Here is a 27,982-nt window from a genome sequence, read left to right as displayed (position 1 = left end):
TCAGGGTTTCTTTATTTTCAAAAGCTCTTAGGCTACGTTTCCACTGTAGCGTGAAATTTTTGCCTGCAAAAAATCATATAAAAATGTTCTGCTTGGTGAAAATTTGCATGTAAATTTTTATGCGTTTTTATCATTAGTTAAATATATCATAATCTGCCTAGTAACAGCTTAGTCATGACTGCTGACAACTTTCTGTAACCATGGATCTAATGCGAATTTTCGCGCAAATAACGTGAAAATTTGCATTGCCTATGCAAAGCATTGTACGCAAATCATACATGATGCCCGAAAAAATGATGCAGGACCTCAGATTTTTTATGAATGCATACGAAAAATCACATTGGATGGAAACAGTCCCATTCACTACCATTAGTTGCCAAATCAATGCGAATTTTCGGAGAGAAAATCTGACACAAAACGCACAAGAGGAAACCTAGCCTTAGTGAATGGCATTTGCTTCATCCAACTGCCAAAAAAGTGTACGGTGAGCAGGGAGGCTGGACAGCATCTTTTTATAAATCTTTTTCAAGGGGTGTCTTTATATAGACACTTTATCCTATTATTATACAGGTTAACCTCCCTGGTGGTATGAATCGCGCGGCTGCGCGGACGCGGAAAGGTTTTTCTCACCTTTTTTTTTTGTAGCATGTAGCTAGCCTAGCGCAGAGCCGGGACAAGGTCCTCCAGCACCCAAGGCTGAGACACCAAAGTGCGCCCCTCCATCCCTCCCACCCGAAACATCACACACTGATTGCTATTAGACTAAGAGGCGCCACAGGGCCCACAACCTCCCCAACACCTTAATATCTAGTTATCTGGCTTGCAGTCACTGCCATGTATCCCCTTTTCTTATTTCTTTCTGCTTCAAACACAATTAGGAATGACAGCTGAATGAATTCTGCGCCCCCTCCTACACTGCGCCCTGAGGCTGGAGCCTCTCCAGCCTATGCCTCGGCCCGGCCCTGGCCTAGCGCTAGCTACATGCTTCCCCCCTCCCCGCAGCGTCCGCCCGTCCACTCCGATCGCCGCCGGTGCCGCTTGCCCATAAGGAAAACCCGTTCTGAACGGGATTTCCTTGAGGGCTTCCCCCGTCGCCATGGCGACGAACGGAGTGACGTCATCGACGTCACCGACGTCGTGATATCACAGGGAATCCCGATCCACCCCATAGCGCAGCCTGGCGCCGATTGGCCAGGCTGCGCAAGGGGTATGCGAGGGGGGGCCATGTATCGCGGCGGGTAGCAGCGCATCGGCGGCGGGCGGCGGCGATCGCAACAAACACGCAGTTAGCAAAGTGCTAGCTGCGTGTTTGAAAAAAAAATGATGCAAATCGGCCCAGCAGGGCCTGAGTGGCACCCTCCGGCGGCTTACCCTGTGTCCAGCACGGGGTTACCGCTAAGGAGGTTAAAGGCTATGCTGAGAATCCCCTGTGGAGACATGGACTAGCCCAAAACCTGTCTGTAATGTCAGATTTCTACTATCTACTGTAAGTGACAGAAACATAAGAGAAACGTAGTTTATGGCTCATTTTACTCTGGAAGAAACATGCTTCTTATTTGTATGTGTTTACATGTACTTAAAATTTTACGATTTTCACGACAGTGGTCCTTTAATAATTTGAAATGCCAACAACTACCGGTATATCCTGACTGGCTGCTAGACTACAAGGACATTATGTATTTCTACTTAACATATCAAAAGGCAAAAGCAAATTCCAACTAGAATTCAAACATTACTTTTGAGCAGATGGAATACGCTTTAAAGGAAATTAAAGAATTTGGTGAGAGGAAATTACGCATTTTCTACATGAGCCATGTTTATCCCCTTTCAATCATCCTAAGCCTTCTATATATTTCTAGAAGATGGTAAGCATAGTTAGAATGCAGGAATGTGCAGAATAAAGGCATTAGCATAGAGTAACAGATCAATTGTTCTGGAAGGCCTTCAAGTAGTTATACTATTCCGAATTTAGGTGTAGAGCAATTGGGCAGCTGTTGAACTGAGAGGTCAATGAGAAGCTAATTTTGCCAACTTGGATGCAAATTGAATGCAATGCTTATGCGGATTGAAATTGGGCCAATTAAAATCAGCAGGAACTACAATTATAACACAAAAACTGATGGGCGCTCAAACAGGGACTCAAAGGGGCTCTTCTCAATGCTCTCAATGCAGCTTCTTAATATGGGTTATGTGGACAATCGGCATGAAAAGAAGAGTGCTCTATGGTGCATTAAAGGACACCAGAGGCGAAAATAAACGAATGAAATAAACAATAGTATCTATCTTCCTTCTAGTGAAATGACTTTAAGATATTCCACGGTTTTATTTTATGTTTAAACCTGCTTTTTAAGTTTTAACTGTTTTATTATTTTTGCTCAATGACACATTCATTGTAGCATGCCAGAGCTAAAATCTTTGAAGTATTGGCCCTTTTTATCTCTTTTCTGCTCTCAGAAGCCATTTTCTGCTAGGAAAGTGTTTTATAGTTGGAATTTCTTATCAGTGAGGGTCACACTGTAGTCACTTCCTGTCAGGACTGAGTCAGCCACTGACATACCTGATATTTAACTCTTTCAGGCTGAGAAAGAAAAAAAGGAACACAGCATAGTTATTTGTACATACTCATGTCTATCTCACCATGTCACATGTCACCTCGGCTATCCTTTAAAAACGATATTTGTTGGAAGATAAAAGTAATGTGCATGTAAAGGATATCTTCTGGAGTGGACTTCCCAACACAGGTGTGGTACTCCCCTCTCCAAGTGCTCTGTAAGTTACCATGACAGCAACTCTTGCTTATGCACATAAGCGACATGCCAGTGCCCAGGGCCGGATTTGGACTTCCCAGTGCCCTAGGCCCGGTACCAACAACCGCCCCCCCCCCCCCCCCCCCCCCCCCCACACACACACACACACACTCAGGGTGCATACACACATCAGACCATAGTCTTTGTAAAATGAAGGATCACAGACCAATTTTACCCCCTTCCATGTAGTATGACGGCCATACCTACAAAGTCTATTCTATTGAGCTGAACTCCCCATCAGATAGAAATCTTTGCAAGATGCTGCACACAAAGATGCTGTACACATGCAACAGATCAGTATCTGCAAAAGATCTGTCCCTGCAAAAGATCCGTTTCTGCAAAATGCATTCATAGTCTATGATATCTGCAGATCCTCATACACACCTTGTTTAACAAACATTCATCTGCAGATCAGATCCACCAGGATGGATCTTCAGATCTGCAGATGATTGTCTGATCTGCAGATAATTGTCTGTTAAACAAGGTGTGTATGAGGATCTGCAGATATCATAGACTATGAATGCATTTTGCAGGAACGGATCTTTTGCAGGAACAGATCTTTTGCAGATATTGATCTTTTGAACGTGTTCAGCATCTTGCAAAGATTTTTATCTGATGGGGAGTTCAGCTCCATAGAATAGACTGTGTAGGTATGGCTCTCATACTCCATGGAAGGGGGTAAAATTGGTCTGTGTTCTTTCATTTTCCAAAGACTGTGGTCTGATGTGTGTATGAGCCTTTAGGAAAATGAAAGATCACAGACCAATTTTACCCCCTTCCGTGTAGTATGAGAGCCATACCTACACAGTCTATTCTATGGAGCTGAACTCCCCATCAGACAGAAATCTTTGCAAGATGCTGCACACAAAGATGCTATACACATTCAAAAGATCAGTATCTGCAAAAGATCTGTTCCTGCAAAATGCATTCATAGTCTATGATATCTGCAGATCATCATACACACCTTGTTTAACAGACATTCATCTGCAGATCCGATCCACCAGGATGGATTTTCCGATCTGCCGATGATTGTCTGATCTGCAGATGAATGTCAGTTAAACAAGGTGTGTATGATGATCTGCAGATCTCATAGACTATGAATGCAATTTGCAGGAACGGATCTGTGGCAGGAACAGATCTTTTGCAGAAACTGATCTTTTGTGTCTGTACAGCATCTGTGTGTGCAGAATCTTGCAAAGATTTTTTCTGATGGGGAGTTCAGCTCCATAGAAAATACTGTGAAGGTATGGCTCTCATACTACATGAAGGGTGGTAAGATTGGTCTGTGATCTTTCTTTTTCCAAAGACTATAGTCTGATATGTGTATGAGCCTTAACGATCACTTGTTTGCAGGATACCTATGAATGTTTTCTCTCTGAAAAATGATGAATGATTGTTTTTCCTGTTAGGCCTGGAACCCACTGAAAACCGCAAACGCAAAACGCAACCGCTAGCGTTTTGTCTGAGCGGTTTGCAAGCGGATTCATGCGCGTTTTTGGTCGTGTTTTGCAACATTGTATTTTTTTCCCCAGCGGGTGCCTAGCGTTTTGCGTTTTGCGTTTTTATCCTGATTGGTCCTGTGAATTATTTTTCATTTTGTTACAGTGTGCTGAACCGCAAAACGCTAGCAAAACCGCTCAGTTTAGGTTTTGCTGAGCGTTTCTGCTAGCGTTTCAATACTTTACATTGAAGCGCTAACGCTCCCAAAATGCTGCAGGTCCTGCGTTTGCGTTTCTGGGAAACGCAAGCGCTCCTGTGGAAGTTGCCCCATCCATTAACATTAGCCCAGCGTTTTGGCAAACTGCTAGCGTATCGCAGTGCTGCCAAAACGCTGCCAAAAGCGCTCCTGTGGGTTCCAGCCCTTAGAGCAGTGAGTCCCTAATGCCTGGTACGCACCAGATAGATGGGTTGAATCGATTTTCCGATCACTTATACAAAGTCGATTAGAAAAATGATCAGAAATCAGATTAGACCTGTCAGAAATAATCAATTTGAACCCATCTATCTGATGGCAAATTGCATGGTGTGTACCAGGCATGAAGTAGCAGAGCGGCATTCATCTCCCTCTCTGCTCTTCTGTAATCACAGATCTGTTGCATTTATTTTATAGTATTTATTGTACTGATTCTTTCACAGGTGTTTTTTACTGTTTGCCAACACTGTACAAATATATATTTTTTTAATTTTTAGTGTATGTTATTACTTTTGGTATACAAAACAGAATGTAACAATACAAAAGTATACAACAGTACATTTGTAATTATAATTATAGAGAAGTTGTCTATCTCATACTAGACTACTGCTGCCTTTAAAATGAGCCAGCAAGGGGTTAAGATTTAGCTTAGAAGGGGCTGCCATAAATCTCTCTAAGGAAAAAAAACCCTTATCTGTTTAAGATTTACAATCCAGGGGGAGAGAGGAGAAGGAATGGCTCAAGTCATTAACAGAGTCTGACCAGCAATACATTGTTTAGCCCAGCTTGAGTTGTAAAGTGGAAATAATTCTGTTAAAATGTTTACTTTTACTGGATCAGAAATTGTCTACATTGTGATCCATGTTTCTCTCACCCCTGGCAATAAACTGAAGCGTGTATGTTCAGTAGATAGCACTGTCTCATCGCACACCACGAAGTAAGGAAAATACACGGAGCTCTGGAATTCTGACTGTGTGTGTGCAGCAAAGCCGGGGCGCTTTGGAGCAGGAGAAATGATTTATTTTGACATGCAGCCTCTTATCTCTCTCAGGTCCTGCCGCCCTTTTATCCTTCTGATTTTTTTCCGCCCTAGGCCGTGACCTTTGTGGCCTTTGCAGAAATCCGGCCCTGCCAGTGCCCCAACGTCATCTGACGAAGATGTAACGACGCTGCAACACCTAATAAAGCTGGAGGTATGTAGGAGCTAGAACTCTGCCGAAACGTCCAGTTAGGCTGAAGTGGTTAAATTGCTTTAAAAAGGTTTTTAGGGTTAATGAGGCATGTATCATCATTATTTTGCAAAGGGGAACACTAATTGATGATGTGGGGACTTAAAATCCCCCCCCCCCAAACAAATTAACATCAGGCCTAGGTTCCAGACAGCGGTCGTGCAGCCCACATTGTGTCCAAAGTCCAAAGTGCAAAGTGCCACGTGCTAAGTGCCATGTGCAAAGTGCCAAGTGCAAAGTGCCACGTGCAAAGTGCCACGTGCAAACACGTGCAAAGTTCCAAGTGCAAAGTGCCACGTGCAAACACGTGCAAAGTGCCACGTGCAAAGTGCCACGTGCAAACACGTGCAAAGTGCCTTGTGCAAAGTGCCACGTGCAAACACGTGCAAAGTGCCAAGTGCAAAGTGCCATGTGCAAAGTGCCACATGCAAAGTGCCATGTGGAAACACGTGCAAAGTGCCATGTGCAAAGTGCCAAGTGCAAAGTGCCACGTGCAAAGTGCCATGTGCAAAGTGCCAAGTGCAAAGTGCCACATGCAAACATGTGCAAAGTGCCATGTGCAAAGTGCCATGTGCAAAGTTCCAAGTGCAAAGTGCCACGTGCAAAACACGTGCAAAGTGACAAGTGCAACGTGCCACGTGCAAACACGTGCAAAGTGCCATGTGCAAAGTGCCAAGTGCCACGTGCAAACACGTGCAAAGTGCCCAGTGCAAAGTGCCATGTGCAAAGTGCCACGTGCAAACACGTGCAAAGTGCAAAGTGCCATGTGCAAACACGTGCAAAGTGCCATGTGCAAAGTGCAAAGTGCCACGTGCAAAAACGTGCAGAGTGCCACGTGCAAAGTGCCACATGCGAAGTGCAAAGTGCCACGTGCAAACACGTGCAAAGTGCCACGTGCAAAGTGCCACGTGCAAACACGTGCAAAGTGCCACGTGCAAAGTGCAAACAAGTGCAAAGTGCAAAGTGCCACGTGCAAACACGTGCAAAGTGCCACGTGCAAAGTGCCACGTGCAAAGTGCCACGTGCAAAGTGGCACGTGGCACTTTGCACGTGTTTGCACGTGTTTGCACTTTGCACGTGTTTGCACTTTGCACGTGTTCACTTTGCACGTGTTTGCACATGGCACTTTGCACTTTGCACATGTTTGCACTTTGCACGTGTTTGCATGTGGCACTTTGCACTTTGAACTTTGCATGTGTTTGCACTTTTCACGTGTTTGCATTTTGCACGTGGCACTTTGCACGTGGCACTTTGCCCTTTGCACGTGTTTGCACTTTGCACGCGGCACTTTGCACTTTGCATGTGTTTGCACTTTGCACGTGGCACTTTGCACGTGTTTGCAGTTTGCACATGTTTGCACTTTGCACGTGTTTGCACGTGGCACTTTGCACTTGTTTGCACTTTGCACATGGCACTTTGCACGTGTTTACACCTGGCACTTTGCATGTGTTTGCACGTGGTACTTTGCACTTTTCACGTGTTTGCACTTTGCACGTGGCACTTGGCACTTTGCACTTGGCACTCTGCACTTGTTTGCACTTTGCACTTTGAACGTGTTTGCATGTGGCACTTTGCACTTTACACGTGTTTGCACTTTGCACGTGGCACTTTGCACATGTTTGCACATGGCACTTTGCACTTTGAACTTTGCATGTGTTTGCACTTTTCACGTGTTTGCATTTTGCACGTGGCACTTTGCACGTGGCACTTTGCCCTTTGCACGTGTTTGCACTTTGCACGCGGCACTTTGCACTTTGCATGTGTTTGCACTTTGCACGTGGCACTTTGCACGTGTTTGCAGTTTGCACATGTTTGCACTTTGCACGTGTTTGCACGTGGCACTTTGCACTTGTTTGCACTTTGCACATGGCACTTTGCACGTGTTTACACCTGGCACTTTGCATGTGTTTGCACGTGGCACTTTGCACTTTTCACGTGTTTGCACTTTGCACGTGGCACTTTGCACATGTTTGCACATGGCACTTTGCACTTTGCACGTGGCTCTTTGCACTTTTTGTGTGTTTGCACTTTGCACTTGGCAATTTGCACGTGTTTGCACGTGGCACTTTGCACATGTTTGCATTTTGCACGTGGCACTTTGCAATTTGTATGTGTTTGCACTTTGCACGTGGCACTTTGCACGTGTTTGCACTTTGCATGTGGCACTTTGCACGTATTTGAACTTTGCACGTGGCACTTTGCACTTTGCACGTGGCATTTTGCATGTGTTTGCAAATGGCAGGCAGCAGCTGGCCTGGTGTGTGCACAGCACACACACAAACACATAGCAGCTGCAGCAGCACTGCAGCACACATTCTAAATGTCACTCTATGACATCAATCAAGCTAATGACAATTTAACTATAGTGTAGTGATAGTGAGCGGGTTAATCACTGAACAGCTTATCACTGTGGACAGCCCTTGGCCCAGCAGCACTGCAGCACACACTCTAACTGTCACACTATGAGACATCAATCAAGCTAATTAACAATTTAACTATAGAGTAGTGATAGTAGTGAAGGGGTTAATCAATGAAAAGCTTTAGGTTTATAACTGTGTACAGCCCTTTGTAGGGCACCAGCACTGGAGCATGTCTCTCAGTGTGCATTCAGCAAGCCAGGACGATCTGTCTCATCATGGCAGCCCTCCTTATTATACAACAGATACACAGGACTTCCTCTCTCTCATTTCTAAATCAATGGTTATAAGATCTGATAATACTAGCCACAAACAGAAATGTAGGTATTTATTTCGGAATGGTTGATGTTACAGACATTATCACGGCTGTTTTTCTGGAAAGGCCACATAGGCCCAAGCCTTGGGCGGCTACTGTCCAAGAGGATGGCTAGATGTGATACTTAAACTGCAAATGGAACAGGCAGTCTGCTAATGGGGAGTTACACATGGGAGAGGGGATCCTCTGCCCAAGGGTGCTTCCCATGAAAGGGAGGGGATGCTTTACACAGATGAGATACTGTACATTAGGAAGGGGTGCTGCACATAGAATGGAAGTGGAACTGGTGCACATGAAAGGGTGCAGCAAAAAAGATTGCCTGGGGAACAAAAACATATTAATCTGGTGTTGGGCATAACTATAGGGGAAGCAGCCCAAGGTGTTGCTATTATCCTGCCTTTGGTTACTATTGACGCCAAAGCTGAATGAAGTGCGGAGTGCACAAATAACATGATGTCTTTCTTCCACTGAAGGGATACCAGCTCACATTTTGTAGCTCTGTTACCTTGCACAGGTGCTAGCCAAAGGAAGGGCATAGGATCCACATAGGATGACGCCATGCCAGACTAGACCCAGCAATGACACCCGTAGCGACCTATGCTGGGGCCTATGCTGGGAAAGGCCAATGTTGGATATAGTCCAACATAAGATTGGGAAGGGCTAAGGGCCAGCCTTTTATATGTGTGACATGTTGAGCTGCACAGGTCCCTTTTGTTGTAATCTAACAATTGGACACCACTCCCTTCCCAAACATTTGCATGATTCCCCCCGCCCTCCGCCCCTATCCGGCCAACAAGAAGCACAAAATCTTTTTTTTTCTCTTTTAAGCGCATCTCTTCTGTTTTTATCAGGGAAATTCTAAGCTTTGGGATACAGGACAGCAAGCATGAGTGATAATCAGAGCAGGCTCACCCACCAGGCAACCTGGGCAGGTGCTTGGGGCTTAGTGGGTGTCAAAGGGCCTCCTACCACCTTCTCTGACCTCTCTCCACTCAGCTTACCAAAAAGAACACAATATGGCCCCAAATCTACTACCTCACTTAGGACAATACACCTGAGCTTACTCTGTACCTGCCTGGAATACAGGATATATGAATTGTGTTGAAGAAACAGTCACCACAACAGGGCGTAGTCTCGTCTGACAGCCCAGATAACGGCACAGATAAGGCACCAAAATAAAACACACAGCTGGAACGATGACAACTGCAATTAACAGGCGAGGAGGCGTCAGTGAAGGAAACTTGGCAAAGACTCTGACTATTTGCAGCTGCTGTGAGAGCAGCGCAGACTGTGGCGTCCAGTCTCTAACTCCAGTAGACAGCATGTGGTGGGCTGTGGCAGATGCTCAGAGAAATGACCACTAAAACAAAGCAAGAAATGATGGTTTGCAGTAAACCCCAAACTGGTTTTGCAAGGATAATATTATAGAGACTTGTACAGTAAATGCCCCATAAAGAGTACAAAATTGCATTCCACCAATCTGGTGCTCCCGATTTTGGTTGATAGGTGTATGTAAAGGCTATAATGATGCTGTTGCTAATCTTTTAGAGCAGAGAGGAAGGGAGGAGCAGAGGAGAGGAGGAGAGGAGCAGAGGAAAGTAGAGGAGCAGAGGAGAGGAAAGAAAGAAGTGGAGCAGAGGAAAGGAAAGGAGAGGAGCAGATGAAAGGAAAGAGAGGAGAGGAGCAGAGGAGAGGAAAGAGAGGAGAGGAGCAGAGGACAGGAGCAGATGAGAGGACAAAGAGGAGAGGACCAGAGGAGAGGAGCAGGGGAGAGGAAAGAGAGGAGAGGAGCAGAGGACAGGAGCAGAGGACAGGAGCAGAGAAGAGGAGCAGAGGAAAGGAGGAGAGGAGCAGAGGAGAGGAGATGAGAAACAGAGGAAAGGAGGAGAGGATGAGAGGAGCAGAGGAGAGGAGTAGAGAAGAGGAGTAGAGGAGAGGAGCAGAGAGGAGTTTAGTTCCACTTTAATGCAAAATCCCCCAAAAGTTAACCCTGGACTGTGGTAGGGAAATTAGATTTTGAGGCTCTCGAAGCAGGCTGTTGGAGATCAGCGCCGAATGCTTAAACTAGGTGCCGCTATAGCAGCAATGCTATAGTGTGCGGGGCGCATAAGGGTAATTCGGGGCTCCGGAGATGGCTGGACCCTGAATTACATCTCCCTCTGAGTTGCGATGTTTCACCTTGCTTCATGAGAAAACTAGCTCTGCACCCTGCTCACCGGTGGCGTACTAATACGTAGGCCTCTGAGTTACGCCCAGCAACATGAATTGCTCAATGCATGCTGTAAAGCACTACAGATAATCTATCAGCCCTATCTCCATAAGACAATATTAAAATGAAGAAAAAATTTACATAATTTTTCTTGCTTCTGTAATCTCCAGCGTAGATTTTTCTAGAAGAGAAAAAAGTGGCCTTCAATAGGTAAAAAGGTTCAAAAGCTGCATGACCTTGGACTCTTGGGGGCATTACCTGTCAGGAGACATTGCATTGCTGTATTCATAGGGAGCTGGTTAATGATCCTATGTTTAAAGTCAGGGAACCCAGCCAAGTTCATACGAGTCCACGGCCGCTATACATGCAGGAAGATATATTGGCAGGCAGCTGGGGTGGAAACTCATGAGCAAACGCATACTGTTTACATTTTAACCATGTCGGCCTGCACGCAATTCCATTAGGCGGCGGGGCAAGACAGTAATGGATGCAATGCACACTGCCAGACAGCGATAAAAGTTCTGATGCTTAAGGAATATATAGCATACTGTTCAAATGATTTAAATACTTCTTTAAAAAAATGCTGCACAGCGAAGAGGCTTTTAAAAATATTTTTTTATGAACAACCTACAATACAATGCACATAAAGCAAAACAAAACCTAAATCAAGTCATTATTCAAAATGACCACCCTTTGCCTTGAAAATGGCATCAATTGCTGTATACATGTAATCAAAGAACCAGGAAATTTGAGCACGGTCCAAAGCCGAAAAACATCTCACCCTATTTGCTGCAAAAGTCCTGGCAGCGTTATTTACTATTCCCCCTCCAGGCCACCATGAACTTTGCTGTAAGACTTAATTCGGCTGCCTGCTATTGCTTTTTTTTTATATATTTAAAGCTGGTTTATTGGCATAAAAGGAAAAATACAGCATTTCTAAAATACCAGAAGGTAACAAATACAGTTGGAGAATTAAGTAATTACGCTGGTGTTATAGTAATTTGGACTCTTGGATCTTTTGACAGAGCACAAATAACTGTCTGAGCACGGCTGTAGCTGTAATTCACATTACAGCCTATGGCGGCGAATGGTGTGCATAAATTTCCTGTGCCGTTTTTGCCTGTCTCATTAATTGCCCTGTACACTTGCATGCAGTTAGGGCCCGTTACCACTTGTGAATTGATGCGAGTGCAGCTACCTAGCCACATCACTTCCGCTTGCAGTCACGTCACTTCTGCATCTCACAATGCGGAAGTGACTGAAGGAGGCGGGACGTGGATGTGGGCGTGTGAGATTCTGCAGTATGCTGAAGATTCTCTGATCGCTCCGCATAACCAGCACACAATGGAAACTGTTCCATTGCCGTGCATTGGTTACAGTTCAGCCGCGATGAGATGCATCTATGTAGCCATATCGCACCGCATGCAGTGGAAACGGGCCCTTATGGAAATTGCAGGAATATGATTCAGAACCTGATTATACAATTCAGACAGGTGATAAGATTCTTCAGGAAATATATTTTTATTATTACTATATTATTTATTATTGATTTATAAAGCATCAACATATTCTGTGGCTCTGTAAAAAGTAAGAAACAAACATGGGGTACATGTTACTGCTTGGAAAACTAATCCAAAAACATGGCCTGACATACCACTGCTATGCGGACGACACCCAACTATATCTTTCCTTCAAGCCTGGTGTGACAGACCCAACTCTAACTATAAACACCTGCTTACGTGAACTACAATGGATGAATGACAACTGGCTGAAACTAAATGCAGACAAAACTGAAGTCCTTCTGATCGGAGGGCAGCGCATGATAAGGATCGCTCAGAAACAGCCGTATCAGTCCGCCGACAGTGCGTACACACGCCGGACTGTCGCTGGAATGCCCACCCAGCAGGAGGTGACGACGGACCCGTCGTTGCCTCCAGTCCGGCGTGTGTACGGACCTTTAGACTCAATTACCTGATACTTTTAGCCACACACCATGAACAAGCAAGCAGATCAGGTGCTCTTACTGTAGCCTGACTGGATTAGCACCATGCTTGTTTCAGGTGTGTGATTCAGACACTGCTGCAGCCAGAGAGATAGCAGGAGTGCCAGGCAACTGGTATTGTTTAAAAGGAAATAAATATGGCATCCACCACATGCCTCTTACTACAAGTTCCCTTTAAGGACTCTAATGATCTTCATTCTGGAGGCCTTCAAGCTTATGATAGGTAATTAATAAGGCCCTCTACAGCCCTGGACGTGTTCCATATTTGCATGATCGCTTTCTCAGACGGTGCACACTAAAATCATGCCTGGCACAGACTATACTATACGATAAGGTTATTTGTTCTATCTCATTCTCAGCTCAATGCCATTAAATTACCTAGGATGAACCAACCTGATAAGACCAATCTCTTTCAGCCTCGCTTCAAAGGAGACAGATATCATTAAATGGGAAGGTGTTAATGTGTAACCATAGTACAAGCATGTCGCATTACAAAATGCAAGTCTGTCAAATGTTGTGTTTAGGCCTCCTTGGCAAAATGTCAATACAACTAAATAGAGAAGCAGGCTGATTATCGTACTTTTTATACTTAAAATGTACCTGTAACCACAGCTAAGATCTTTCCCTGGAACATGGAATGTCTTCACCATAGTAAAGAATAATCCACACTTCCATATCTGCCTGTTTTATATTAGCATTTTCTCTTGTAGCTCAAAAGATACTCCTCAAGCTGTGACCCTCGTAGTTCCACTGACACAGCCAAAGATGGTTTGTTGCATGTCCTATTGACTTCTTCTGATTTACCACATCTCTTTCTGGATGCATGCGATGGTCAATTCAAATTGTATGCTGTTATGATGAAAGCAGGTTCTGTTGGCTTGCCACTAGTAGTAGGCGTAGGCTCTCCCCCGAGGTGTAGAGTCTAAGTGGCTACCGCTCTCTGCAAGCGAAGATGGGCTGCTACTCTTTTGCTGCCTAGTAGCCATCGGGTCCCAACTGTCTGTATCTCTGTCTTCACTCCTTCAGTCCTTGTACCTTGAGCATTACGACCTGGGTGTAACGTAAAGTCAGGTAGACGTAAGTGTCTGTCTATTGTTCAAGCAGGGACACGCCACACAGGGTGAAGACTGCAGAGTTAGATTGGGGAATAAGGACTGATATGAAGGTGGTAAGTAGAGGCCTCACATTATTATTCTACATTGGATGGCTCCATGTCCATCTCTGATCTCCCAATGGAGACTCACACATGCACTGTATGGATCCATTCATCTTTAAAAGTACTCGGGTGTCTCAGCCCAAATGGAACTTTTGAAAATAGACTGGCTGCAATTAATACACTATGCAGTGTATCAGGAACTTTGCATGCCCTGTCCCCCTTGTCTAGTGAATTACATAATAGTATAAGGGGATCTTTTGTCAGATTACTCTCTCTAACTTCATCATTAACAGATTTTAAAACTGTATCCCAATACATCGGAATAATTGAGTATGTCCATATACAGTAAACCATGTGTGTCTTGGGCTGTTTACATTTTGGATTTGATTTTGATCAATAACAGTTCCCATTGGTGCGTTCTTCATGATGCATGTTGCACCATCTATATGAAGCCAGAACTTAGGAATCCATTGACTTCCCAAGTAGCTACTGTATATATTCAACTATAAGTCTAAAAATGTAGGTCTAATTCACTAAACAAAAGTATGGGGGTCAACTTATACACAAGTCACAAGTAACACTGAGTAATGTGTGTAGTATCTAGTGACATTCCCATTTGCAGCAATTTACCAAGTGGTAAGTGATACTTTTTTGATAAAGGAAATGCAAAGAAAACACAGGTGTGAAAGTTCTTGCCTCAACATTTAACAAGGAAAGGGGCAGGGAGAAAGATACTGGGCTGCAGGAGGGGGAGTGAATTATTGCTGCACTTGGGGGACTGGAGGAGTTATTGGCTGCACTTTAGGGGCAGGAGGATGCAATACTGTATGCAGTGCAGTCATTAACCCCTCCTGGTCCCCAAGTGCAGCCATTAACTTTGCTGGGTAGACTTATACGTGAGTCAGTAAAAAATTCCAGCTTAAAAGGGTCAAATATTGGAGTCGACTTATACAATATATACGGTAATCCTTCATTAGAGCAGACTCTAAAAATGCAACTTGACCAAACTCTTTTATACCCTCAGCACTTCATTCGTGAAAGATTTGGTGAAGTGGTAGCCCTTGGTAACCACCGTTTGCCACCAGTTTACACTTCTAGTTCCTGACAGTGCTGGGTTGTCTGTACATTTGAAAAGATAAACCTCAATGGCCTTCCAGAAAGCATGATGTACAATTAAAATGATCGGATTTATGTTTCTCTAGAAATAGAATATGTCTTATGTGAGAACTCTGAATATAGTCTTCTTGCTGAAACAATGGTTCTCTAAAGTAAATGAGGGCTTTACATTGCAAGACCCTGGCAGATTCTTACAGTTCGTATTGGCAAAAACCTGGAGGAGGGACTGCAGAGTGTACAGCTACCTGGAGGTGTCACCTGGACCTGGAACCAGGACAGCAAAGAGAAATGAGTACAAATGAGTGCTAAGTGAAGCAAGATGGATGAATGTGCTGCCAATCAGAAAGCTGCAAAACAGAGAACAGTACAAGGGGACAGAAGCACAAACAGGATTTCAAATTGTGCTTGATATTAAATGTGAAGCAAGCTTAAAAGAACCTATGGAGAAGGAAGGCTCTCGATCTCATAGAGCGTTCCCAATCCTCTCTATGTGCACTCGGTCACCTCTCTTCCATTCAAATTTTGGTGCCTTCAAAACTCCTCGAGTACTGGGATGGGATCCATAGCCTCCATAGGTAAATATCTAGATTTTTTTGTAGCTCACTTTAGTTCTACTTTAAAGGTTTTAACTGAAGTGAAGATGAAAACAATGACACTGGTGATGCTGACAAAAAATACTTTATTCTGATGTGGAGTCCACAACGTTACACATAGCAAGGTGGTTGGTGGCACCAAAGCCTAACAGCCATTGCATGTTCATGTCTGGTTCTCCTATGGCCTCATAGTTCTTCTAAAATGTGCCACCTGTGCCCATTAGGTCAAGATTCCTAAACAATGAGATCATTAAGCCAAACCAGGCTTCCCCTTATCCTGAGCCAAAGTCAATTAAGCCTTCAAACCAAAAAAATAATCACTACATGTTAGAGGGCTTAGTCACCGACAAAGGTGTGAAACTGAGCATGAGAAGAGGAAATGAGCATAATGCACACCAAGAGTCAAGTTTTTCCACCTGTCAACTTAATGAACATAAACAGAGTTAATCTCATGCGTAGAACTCATGGAGAATCATGTGATCTGTTTGATCAAGAGATAGATTTGTTAGTCTTTTAAATCTTGTGTAGACTATAAAGGAAGTGAACACAGAAAAAGAGAGCCTTACAAATCAATTACCTGATAAAACTGATCACATGCTTCTTCATGAGATAAGTCATACATATGCAATTATACTTAATCAGTGTGATTTGGTTTTCTGAGGGTTATACAATAATACAATACAATAACATTTGTAAAGCGCTTTTCTCCCATAGTACTCAAAGCGCATAGTTGTGTCTCAGATCAACACAGGATCGCAGGCTGGACTGTGTTACAGAGGATATAGTCAGATGTTCATAAATGCCAGACTGAAGGGGTGGATTTTCAGTTTAGACGTAAATGCTTCCAGGGATGGAGCTGTTCTGATTAGGTGTGGCAGGGACTTCCAAAGTATAGGGGCAGCATGACAGAAGGCTCTGTCTCCAAAGGTTTTGAGGTGGACTCTGGGATTGACCAAGGTGTTACATCTTTTTGATGTAAGATTGTGGGGGGTTTAATGCAGTTGCAACAAGTCTTTCAGGTATCCAGGGCCCAGATTGTGCAAGGATTTTAATGTCAGTAAGCCAATCTTAAACAAAAATGTTCCATTTTATCGGTAGCCAGTGTAGTGAGGAAAGGGTTGGTGTTATGTAGAAATGGCGGGGTTGGCTCGTTAACAGCCTTGCTGCTGCATTCTGTACTAATTGCACGCAACATAGGTCTTTGTTTGGAAGGCCTGTGTAGAGAACATTGCAAGTCCAACCTTGATGTGATGAAGGCATGAACTAGGTTTGAAAGATCATCTGAAGGAATGAGGTGTTTAATCCTTGCAATATTCCTTAGGTGAAAGAAGGAATGCTTCACAACAGCTGAGATTTGATTCCTGAAGCTTAATTTCCTGAAGCTGAAGCTTAATTTAATCAGTACTCCCAGGCTGCACACACAGTCTGAGTTGTTTAGGTCTGAGCTTCCTATCCTTAGTGGTGTTGGTTGAGACTGGGACGGCTTTGCGGTTGAGCCCTGACCTTTGATAATAAGAACCTCAGTTTTGTCAGCATTTAGTTTTAGCCAGTTATTATTCATCTACTCCTGAAGCTCAGCTAAGCATGCGTTTATTTGTGGAGTAGGGTCTGTGACACCAGACCTGAATAATAAATATAGCTGCACAAAAGGTGGATCAGCGCAACACCAGGCCGCCTCCAAATGGCCTCCAATCAGAGATGCGCTGAGCCCCCCCAGGAACTGCAAACGCACCTTGAACCCAAACAGAAGCTCTGCATATACACCAAAAGCATGGCTCTTAAGTGGGAGCAGCTGACCAAAAACAAATTAAATTAGTACATAGCAAGGAAATGAGCAGCGTTACTTAAAAACAGACTAGTGCCTACCTGCAAAAGAGTGCAAGCCCCACTTGTGGGGTCGAATACACTCCGAGCATACACATGACCTGTCTACCACTGGAGGATGTTGGTTTCCTGTAACAGCTTGCATGCAACCTATTAAGTACTCGTCCCCAAGGGCGTAACGATAGACCCTGCAAGGGATGCAGCCGCAGGGGGGCCCATAAGCCACAGGGGGCCCCGTCCTGAGAGACTGACAACTAAGGGCAAGGAGAGAAAACAAATTTCTGCTCTCTCCGCCATTGTTCTATTGACTGTATCTGCTCAGCTACTGATAGGGAATCATACAAAGTTTTGCAGACAAAGATTGGTAAATTTGTTTTGGCAGGAGGGGGCCCCATTTAAAGTTTCGCAGGGGGGCCCAGTGATTTCTAGTTACGCCCCTGCGTCCCTCCCACTGCGAAGAAGTCAATCCTCCATGGGAGGGGCCTAACACTAACTAAATCCTAACCTATGTATATGCATAGTCTGGGTGCGCTACCAAGTAAAATTGAAAAATCGAAAATTGCGCAAAAGGTGGATCAGCGCAACACCAGGCCGCCTCCGAATGGCCTCCAATCAGAGATGCGCTGAGCCCCCCCAGGAACTAAAGACGCACCTTGAACCCAAACAGAAGCTCTGCATATACAGCAAAAGCATGGCTGTTAAGTGGGATCAGCTGACCAAAAACGAATTAAATTAGTACATAGCAAGGAAATGAGCAGCGCTACTTAAAAACAGACTAGTGCCTACCTGCAAAAGAGTGCAAGCCCCACTTGTGGGGTCGAATACACACCGAGCACACACATGACAGCGGGGACAGCGGGGGTGTTTCATCGCGTTCGCCGCTTGTCTTGATATCGCATGCCAATATCGCTGCACACCTGATCAACCACGATGACTCGAAATCTTGCAGCATGTCGATCGGCATGCTCATGGCGGCACCGATTTTCACCCAATTCGATAATAATTATGGTCGATCGAGTTGATAGTTGTTTAGCCACCTATAGACTTAAATGGAACCCAAGGTGAAAGACACATGGAAGCTGCCATATTTATTTCCTTATAAACAAAATCAATTGCCTGGTATTCAGCTGATCTTTGTTGTCAGTCGTGTCTGAATCACACAACTGAAACCAGCATGCAGCTAATCCAGTCAGACTTGAGTCAGAAACATTTGATCTTCATGTTTGTTCAGTGTCCATGGCTATAAGTATTGAGGCAGAAGATCAGCAGGTCAGGCACAGACAATGTGCATTGCTTAAGGGAAATAAATATGCCATCCTCCATATGTCCCTCACCTCGAGTTCCCTATAAAGTACACTTAGAGGGGCCACGCTACCCTCTTAACCTCTTGAGCTCCAGATGTTTATACCACCCTAGTAACCAGGCCATTTTTTTACAATTCAGCACATAACAGCTTAAACAGTTTATTGCTCGGTCATACAACTTAGCAACCAAATGAACTTTACCTCCTTTTCCTCTCACAAATAGAGCTTTCTTTTGGTGGTATTTGATTGCTGCTGCTAGTTTTTTTGTTTTTTTTAATTAATCCCCCAAAAAATTATCCTCTCCCTAAAATTGTCCCTAGACTAAGATTCATACACTACACTATACATACAAAGACATATGGCTATGGTGGGGATTAGATTGTGAGCCCCTCCGAGGGACAGTTAAAGAGGAACTCCAGTGAAAATAATGTAATAAAGTGCTTCATTTTTACAATAATTATGTATAAATGATTTAGTCAGTGTTTGCCTATTGTAAAAACTTTTAAATCCCTGATTTACATTCTGACATTTATCACATGGTGACATTTTTACTGTTGGCAGGTGATGTAGCTGCTGCATGCTTTTTTGGCAGTTGGAAACAGCTGTAAATAGTTATTTAAAACAAAGCAACAAGGTTCACATACAGGAAACTGCCAGGAGTACCATGGTCCTAAGAGTTTCTTGTGGGAGGGGTTTCACCACAATATCCGTCATATAGCGCTCCCTGATGGTCTGTTTGTGAAAACAAATAGATTTCTCATGTAAAAGGTGGTATCAACTACTGATTGGGATAAAGTTCAATTCTTGGTCGGAGTTTCTCTTTAAGTGACAAAACAATATATTCAGTACATTTCTGCGTAACATGTCAGCATTATATAAATACTTAAATAGGTAATTACCCCCCCCCCCCCCAAAAAAAAAAAAAGAAAACAGCCTGCAAGCCCTGATCAGTAGCTGGCAGGCTGATCACTGGGATCCGCTGTGCATAATGGTGGGCGCGAGCGCTCGTGTGTCAAATCTCGTTCCTTGCGAGATGGCACATATATGCGTCGCACAGGAACTAGAGAGCCGCTATTCCACCGCTATTCTGTGTTTGGAGGTCGGGAAGTGGTTAAAAGATAAAACCATACTACCTGAATCCAGATATCTTTGGGACCCCCACCAGTTTTTGCCACTCCACACTGATTTTTTGTTTAAATCTAAGTAGTTCCGGGGTCCTGCAAACCATTTCACGGATTTAAAAAAAATCCACCCACAAAGAAGTTACGTTTTGGAAAGTGAGAACATGTTTAAAGGGGAACTGAAGAGAGAGGTATATGGAGGCTGCCATGTTTATTTCCTTTTAAGCAATACCAGTTGCCTGGCAGCCCTGCTGATCCTCTGCCTCTAATACTATTAGCCATAGCCCCTGAACAAGCATGCAGCAGATCAGGTGTTTCAGACTTTAAAGTCAGATCTGACAAGACTAGCTGCATGCTTGTTTCTGGTGTTATTCAGATACTACTGCAGAGAAATAGACCAGCAGGGCTGCCAGGCAACTGGTATTGATTAAAAGGAGATAAATACGGCAGCCTCCGTATACCTCTTACTTCAGTTCCCCTTTAAAACTTTTCCATCAAGTGGCACAGTTTGGGCCATTGACCTAGATGGTATTTCCATGGCCAGTTACACAGCTTGTGGGAAGGATGAGGGGAGGGGGGGGTGTTTGGGTTGTTTGCAGTGTGGAACTCACTGTCCCCTGAGAACTCTGGAAGATAAAGAACACCCTGATCTGCATACACTCTTATCTGGACTAATAACATAGCTGAATGAGCGGTAACATTCTTCTTCCTGATAGTTTACTGGTTCCAACTGTGTTGCTGTAAACTAATTTTTTTTCTAAATCTGTGCTTTACCTTGACCCTTTATGATGCTACGTGCCTGTTGGAAGTCAGATTTGGCAGCTGAGGACTTATTTTGTTACTATTAGCTGGAAGCAATTGCAAAACAAAGAAGGCAAGAGCCAATCATGGCATAGATCAACCACTATTGTGGATAGGAATGCATTTAAGGTAGCCATGCATCAGGCGACTTGGCGGCCGATCGACCATCCGATTCCGATTATTATAATCAAATTGGATGGAAATCGGTGCAGCCAAGTGCATACCAGATGGACAAGGTGACCAATTTTTGGGTGAAATCGGTTGCATTAGTCGATTGTACATGCTGCAAGATGTCGAGCCATTGCGGTCGATCGGGTGCATGGAGGTAACAGCAATCGATATTGGGATGAGTGACGAATCTCCTGATGCTGTTTATGCATGTATAAATGTATGTATGAATGTGTACATGTATGTGTATGTGCATTTAACCATTACCTGTCCTGTGTCGTGGTGCCCGTCCTCTTCTGAATCTGCCGATACATTTCCCATACACACTGCCAGCGCGTAGCAGTGTGACGTCACAAACGTCATGCTGGCCAGTGTGTTTAGGGTAGAGTGGCGGATTTAAAGACGGACGGGCACCAAAGACAGGCACAGGACAGTGAATGTAGAAATGCACATACATTTACATATACACACATTTATAAGAAAAGGTGGGGGGAAAGGCTGCGCATCCCTAAACACATGCTGCAATTGAATGGTTAATCGCACAGGCATACACCGCCTCTGCTAGACTGAAAAATGCATGCCCTGCATCCAAGACAAGTGCTAACATTTATTAAACTAGGAGGAACTTTAGCTTCCAATATGGTTTGCATGCAAAGTATATTATACTAGACACTTGCACCACGGTGAGGCAAACCTCCGGGCAAGTGACCTAACTTAAATTTAAAACCTTGGGAGCAGCTAAGCAAAAAAAATGTGTAACTTATATTTGGTTGAACAGCGAGGAGAACACCAGCGCATACCACTAAGGCTGCATCCGAAATGACCACCAGCTCAGTGTGCAGCACCTAAATAGATTTTCTGCACATTTTGCATTCAATTCAGATGCAAATCATATGCAAATCTGCTACTACTTATTATGCAAACAGGAAACTCAGGAGGAGGGGCTGGGAGCAGCTAACCTGACAGTTACATAGTTACAAAGTTAAGAAAAGGTGGGGGGAAAGGCTGCGCGTCCCTAAACACATGCTGCAATTGAATGGTTAATCGCACAGGCATACACCGCCTCTGCTAGACTGAAAAATGCATGCCCTGCATCCAAGACAAGTGCTAACATTTATTAAACTAGGAGGAACTTTAGCTTCCAATATGATTTGCATGCAAAGTATAGCCAAGAGGCGGTGTATGCCTGTGCGATTAACCATTCAATTGCAACATGTGTTTAGGGATGCGCAGCCTTTCCCCCCACCTTTTCTTAACTTTGTAACTATGTAACTGTCAGGTTAGCTGCTCCCAGCCCCTCCTCCTGAGTTTCCTGTTTGCATACTAAGTAGTAGCAGAATTGCATATGATTTGCATCTGAATTGAATGCAAAGTGTGCAGAAAATCTATTTAGGTGCTGCACACTGAGCTGGTGGTCATTTCGGATGCAGCCTTAGTGGTATGCGCTGGCGTTCTCCTCGCGATACACACATTTATACCTAAGGAAATAGTGGTGAGGCGGCGAACGTTGAAATTGGTCCGGGAATCGACCTGTGGTGTATGGGCAGCCAACTAATTTCTCTCTAATAAAATTTGATCAGAGAGAGATTTGTCTCCTGGTCGAACCTGCCCATCATCACTAGATGTATGGGCAGCTTTACACAAAAAAAAGAAGAAAAGGACTCGGTGAGAGACATATTAAAGCTGCCATTTTTTTCCTTTTGGGCCGGTTTCGAACCTGAGACAAGCGTTGGGGTGCGATGTGTTAGGGGCCATCGCATCGCACCACAACGCCAAAAAACACATTCATTTGACCCTGTGGCAGAGAACCCCCCTCCCCACACCACATGCCCATCGCACGCCCCCTGCATGCTTTTTGCCACCTCTCACCCAGTAAAGTACTCCCTGCTGTACAGGAAGTGTGTCACTGGGCTTCCTGGGCTTCCTGGGGAAACAAAAAAAAAAAATATAATGAGGGTTTTAAGGTTCATAATAACATACAAAGTTATAAAATGTAGCTTTTAATTACAATCTCCAATAATAGGCAGACTTGACAAACAATAAAAGTCCATAAGTCATGTGATGTTAGTAAACACCGCTGTTCACAAGAGGGGGTTTCTGGTGGAGAAGGAGGAAGAATGAAGTCTAGGCCCCTCCTCCTTGCCAGGCAGGGGGAGAGCTGTCTAAATGTAGGAGGGGGTTCCCCAAAAAGTTATGCAGGTGGGCCCCGTGATACATAACTACACCCCTGCTCACTAATACTTATTCCTGCAGCCCAAGTGAGAGTTGGAAACTATTACCACCAATATAGCAATTTCAAAAAATTTCAATCCACTCCGCTCTCCCATATGGTGTAATTACTGCACGTTACCGGAGAATAGGAATGGGCACAGAGGAGGAAGGGGGGGGGGGGGGAGACAAGCAGACATCAGGTAAAAGATATGAAAAGGGGGGACTTTACAGACACAGAACATCAGAGCTGGATAAGTTGAAGGCACAGATCAGGACAGAGTATGTATGGGGGCTTAGTAATCCAGCCAGCACTAAAGTCTTCCTTCTCCTGAGCCCTGATCACTGCTCTTCCCACTGGGCACAAACCTTTTCTTAACATTGCATTATTAGTATTAGTGACCTTAGCCCGTTTAAAAACGGGCTAGGTCTGTCACCACACATATCAGCGCACATGCGCCCCTCCCCCCTACCTGCCCGCCGCGCACACATGCCCGCCCCTTCTGGCCCCGTCCTCCCCCAGCTCTCTTCAGTGTCTCTGCGGCCTTCCCTGCACATGGGCAGTGCAAAAAAGCACTAACACACGGACATGGGGCGCAGGGACGGTAGGATTATTACTGTTATTTAGTATTTATATAGCGTCATCATCTTCTGTAGCACTGTAAAGAATACATAAACTTGTCAGTCAACTGTCCCTCAGAGGGGCTCACAATCTGAGGCCCAGTTCACATCGGCGGTTAAAATGGTTCTGTTTAGCGAAATTTACCAATACGGATCCTAACGGATGCGAATAGATCCAATGTTAACCAATGGATCAGTTCGAACTGATCCATTTGGTACATTCCGCAAAATGGGCCGCAAGTTTGGGGAGGGGGCGATTTTTCTGAATCAGCGGACCCATCGCACTCAAGCCGCACTAACGGAGGGTCACACATCAAAAACTAATGCCCAATAAAAAATGATTCGTTTTTACATGGATCGGTTTTGATTAATCCAGTGTGAACTGGGCCTAACCTCTACCATATTAGTTACATGTTTTTTTAATAGTCTAGGCAGGGATGGATTTACCATAAGGTACTGTAGGCACATGCCTACAGGTGCCTGATAGTGGAAAGGCACCTGTAGACATGTAGGCCCCTCCCCTAGTGTCTCCCTCCTGCCTTACCTATGCAGAGTCCTGAGCAGAGTATAAATAGCAGGTTACTCACTCAGATCTCGGCATTCCACTGACCAGAACTCCCTTCAGTTGGGGGCACCTCTAGCTACCTAATATTTGGGGGCACCTCTAGCTACTTATTAATGAGGGTACCTCTGGCTATCTATGACAGGCAAGGGAACTAAGAGAGAAGTGACAGCTGGGACCGCCAGCACACTTACGGTTGGGTGTATGTAGGTTCATGGAGGGCAAAGTCTAGGATGCCAGGACATCTGTCTCTATAGACTCCTGTGATGTAAATCCGGGCCTGAGACGCTTCCCTCTAAATTAGCCTTGACTCAGGGCCTGAGTCAAGGCTAATTTAGAGGGAAGCCAATTAACTTATCCGTATAATATTGGGATGCGGGAGTAACGCTGAGTGCCCGGAGGAAACCCACACAGACACATGGTGAATATACAATATTTTTCTCCTTTAAAAACAGAGGTGGAGTTACAAAATAAAATGTCTGAGCACTTAGTCATCAGAATGCTTGGCTGCCTCGGTTGTCTGTCGTTTCATGTTTCTGTGGTAATCAGACCATGAACGCAGCACTCATTACAGCCGCACACTTATGTTTATAGGCACAGGCTTTAATCACGTCTATGGGATGTGGCCCAGGACCAGTGACAGTGGAACAGCTTCCAAACCAGGATTAACAGACCTCTTACCATTTATCCAGCAGTTGCTTGAACTATTCAGTCAGTGACATTGCTAAATGGACTAATTAAAGTAAACCTGTCATCGACCCATGTCATAAAAACAGAGGTCATGATACTAAATACAGTATGTGACCAGTAGTAACCTTGGTAGAAGACTTGTAAGTTAGTGACCCAGAGAGATTTAGACTGCTAAAGTGCAATGCTAATTCTGACCTGTAGTGGTCTAGTCTGACCTTGCCCCTCCTTCCCCTCTTCCATGATAGCACCATCATTTGGACAATCTGCCTTTGAGTTCTGTATGCGATGTTCACAATTGGTTCCTGTCATTTTTGAACTAATTAGCTTTAATTTTATCAGAATCAGAATAATTTATTGCGCCAAGTGCAAACAGGGGGTCGTACTCGGGATTGTTTTTTTGGCTCATACAAGTTCTGGAAGTATGGGGGGGATAATAATAATAATCACCCGAGTTAGACAAAATATATGTAAAGCTGGTCATACACACATCCTTTTTGATTACTTTGATTTAGTCTGCCAGAAATCTATTGCAGAAACAAGCTTGCAGATAATCTTGTCAGATCATTTAACTATTGGATCTGCATGCTTGTTCAGGGTCTATGGCTAAAGTATTAGAGGCAGAGTATAAGCAGGACTGCCAGGCAACTGGTATAGCTTAAACGTAAATATACTGTATATGGCAGCCTCCATATCCCTCTCACTTCAGCAAAGTGAAGCATATAATAAATGTTCTTTGTTGAACCAAAAATAACGGATTTATGTCTGTCTGTCCACGAAGGAGGTAAGTCGCCATTACTTCCCTCTTTTAAATGGTTTTTAGAAGTTTTTATTCTTTATTGGCGCCTCTGTTCAAGTATTTCTACACTCTCACTTCAGGTGTCCTTTAAGCTTGCCGCAATAGAAGTCGATCACTATCCAATCGAACTCTAATGGAATATCAATCGATTTAGGCATAATTGACCTGTGTGTAGCTAGTGTTGACAAGTTTGGTCTTTTAGTGAATCAGCACCAACTTTGCTTAGCGAGATTCTCACAAAACCCAACAGACAAGTTTGCCATGTGGCAGGCTTAGACAACAACAAGGAAGTACATGGAGCAATCAATAATTCTTTCCCATGTAAATTAAAGTCTGTTTTTAGTGGTACAATTTTTTTATCAAGTGTAATCTTACGATGCTATTTTTACCATTTAGTTGTCAAAAAGCTGCACAGTGTGTGGTGAAAATTGATGTAAAACGATTCTATGTAATCAATCCGATTGTTGGATTTTATGATCAAATTGGAAGAGAGAAAATGCCCTAATGGACCTGATTATGGGAACAATCGATAATTACCTTCTGATTACTTTTAAGATTAAAAATTACATCAGATCGCCTCTGATTAAAAAATATACTGGTAATTGACACCTTTACTGTAAAGCAGTTGATCTTACATCGATCATGAACTGCCACCCTATCGGCGTTAGCATGATTATTTTATGATTGGCAAAAAAGGACCAGCATTGCCGATAAATATTTAGACCAATTTTAGTCTTACTCACTTGCCAGCAGTAAAAATGTCACCATGTAATAAATGTCAGAATATAAATCAGGGATTTAAAATATTTTACAATGGGCAAACACTGACTTAAAGGAATACTTAAGGCAAAAAAAAAAAATGAAATTTACTCACCCGGGGCATCCCTCAGCCCCCCGAAGCTGGATGGTGCCCTCGCAGCCCCGCTCCGATCGTCCTGTCCCCGCCGGCGGCTACTTCCAGTTCGGCGACAGCCGCCGACAGGCTGGGAACGCGGCTGATTTTCCGCGTTCCCAGCCGCTGCCATCACCCTCTATGCTGCTATAGCGTATATATATATACACGCTATAGCAGCATAGAGAGTGATAGCAGCGGCTGGGAACGCGGAAAAACAGCCGCGTTCCCAGCCTGTCGGCGGCTGTCGCCGAACCGGAAGTAGCCGCCGGCGGGGACAGGACGATCGGAGCGGGGCTGCGAGGGCACCATCCAGCTTCGGGGGGCTAAGGGATGCCCCGGGTGAGTAAATCTCATTTTTTTTTTGCCTTAAGTATCCCTTTAATCATTTATACATAATTATTGTAAAAATGAAGCACTTTTTTTATTACATTATTTTCACTGGAGTTCCTCTTTAAAGGATACCTGAAGTGACATGTGACATGATGAGACAGACATGTGTACGTACAGTGCCTAGCACACAAATAACTATGCTGTGTTCCTTTTTTTCTTTCTCTGCCTGAAAGAGTTAAATATCAGGTATGTAAGTGGCTGACTCAGTCCTGACTCAGACAGGAAGTGACTACAGTGTGACCCTCACTTATAAAAAATTCCCCTTTTTACCCCTTTCTTGCTCTCAGAAGCCATTTTCTGCTTGGAAAGTGTTGTATAGGTGGAATTATAGCTAATTTGAATGTAATATCTGTTTAACACACTTTACATATGATAATAGATTTTTGCTGGGTATATGATTTTTCTGTCAAATGCCCCAATGGGCCCCACCAGCTGACAATTGTGCATCACCCCCCCCCAAAAAAAAAAAAAAATCTGAAGCTGGAGCCGCCACTGCCTTAAGTACTGTGCACAGAATAGCTTAACTTAAAGGAATACTATCGATTCACATATTTTTTTCAATTGACACAGGAATTGTTTGGGAAGTGCTGCTAAGTACTGGTGTATACATTTTAGTAGCAACTTATTTGTTTACTGTTAGCAAAATACTTTCAAACTTTACTGAAGCCAAAACTGATGGCTGACTGAGCCATGAGGAGAGGGGAAATTCCCCTCACACTTGATCAGTTAACTCTATGTGTAACTCTGAGGGTGACAGAGAAGAGAGCTCCCAACAGCTGCAGCTCCTGTGTCCCGTGTTTCTGACTGACTGTCTGAAGAGAGCAGAGGAAATGTAACTAATTGTCACAGCTTTTCATACTGTTTTTGCTTTCAGAGTTTGATATGTTTGATATTTGCTTTCTGTAGTCTGATATGCAACTCTGGCTGTGCATTGAAGCAGACACCCCTTCTGCAATTGATTTGTCCCAATATAGCTAAATCCTACCCTCAATAAATTACAGTTTTTGCCTCTGATATTTAACATGAAAAGTAGGAAAATGTTTACACAGCTACTTAGACATCAT

At 44.0% G+C, this 27,982-nt stretch overlaps 1 long non-coding RNA gene across 2 annotated transcripts in view; it reads left to right on the top strand.

Moving 5' to 3' along the window:
- The window catches only part of LOC137534240 (uncharacterized), a 192,477-nt gene that overhangs the window by 107,292 nt on the left and 57,203 nt on the right, over positions 1–27,982 (top strand). For both annotated transcript variants that reach the window (XR_011024343.1, XR_011024342.1), the window contains one exon: positions 5,594–5,693. This is a non-coding gene — a long non-coding RNA (uncharacterized lncRNA). The remainder of the gene's footprint in view (positions 1–5,593; positions 5,694–27,982) is intronic.

This window comes from Hyperolius riggenbachi, chromosome 10, assembly GCF_040937935.1.
Source record: "Hyperolius riggenbachi isolate aHypRig1 chromosome 10, aHypRig1.pri, whole genome shotgun sequence".
Classification (NCBI taxonomy): domain Eukaryota; kingdom Metazoa; phylum Chordata; class Amphibia; order Anura; family Hyperoliidae; genus Hyperolius; species Hyperolius riggenbachi.
The sequence above is the reverse complement of the archived record's forward strand: the minus strand, read 5'-3'. Positions and strand labels throughout refer to the sequence as shown.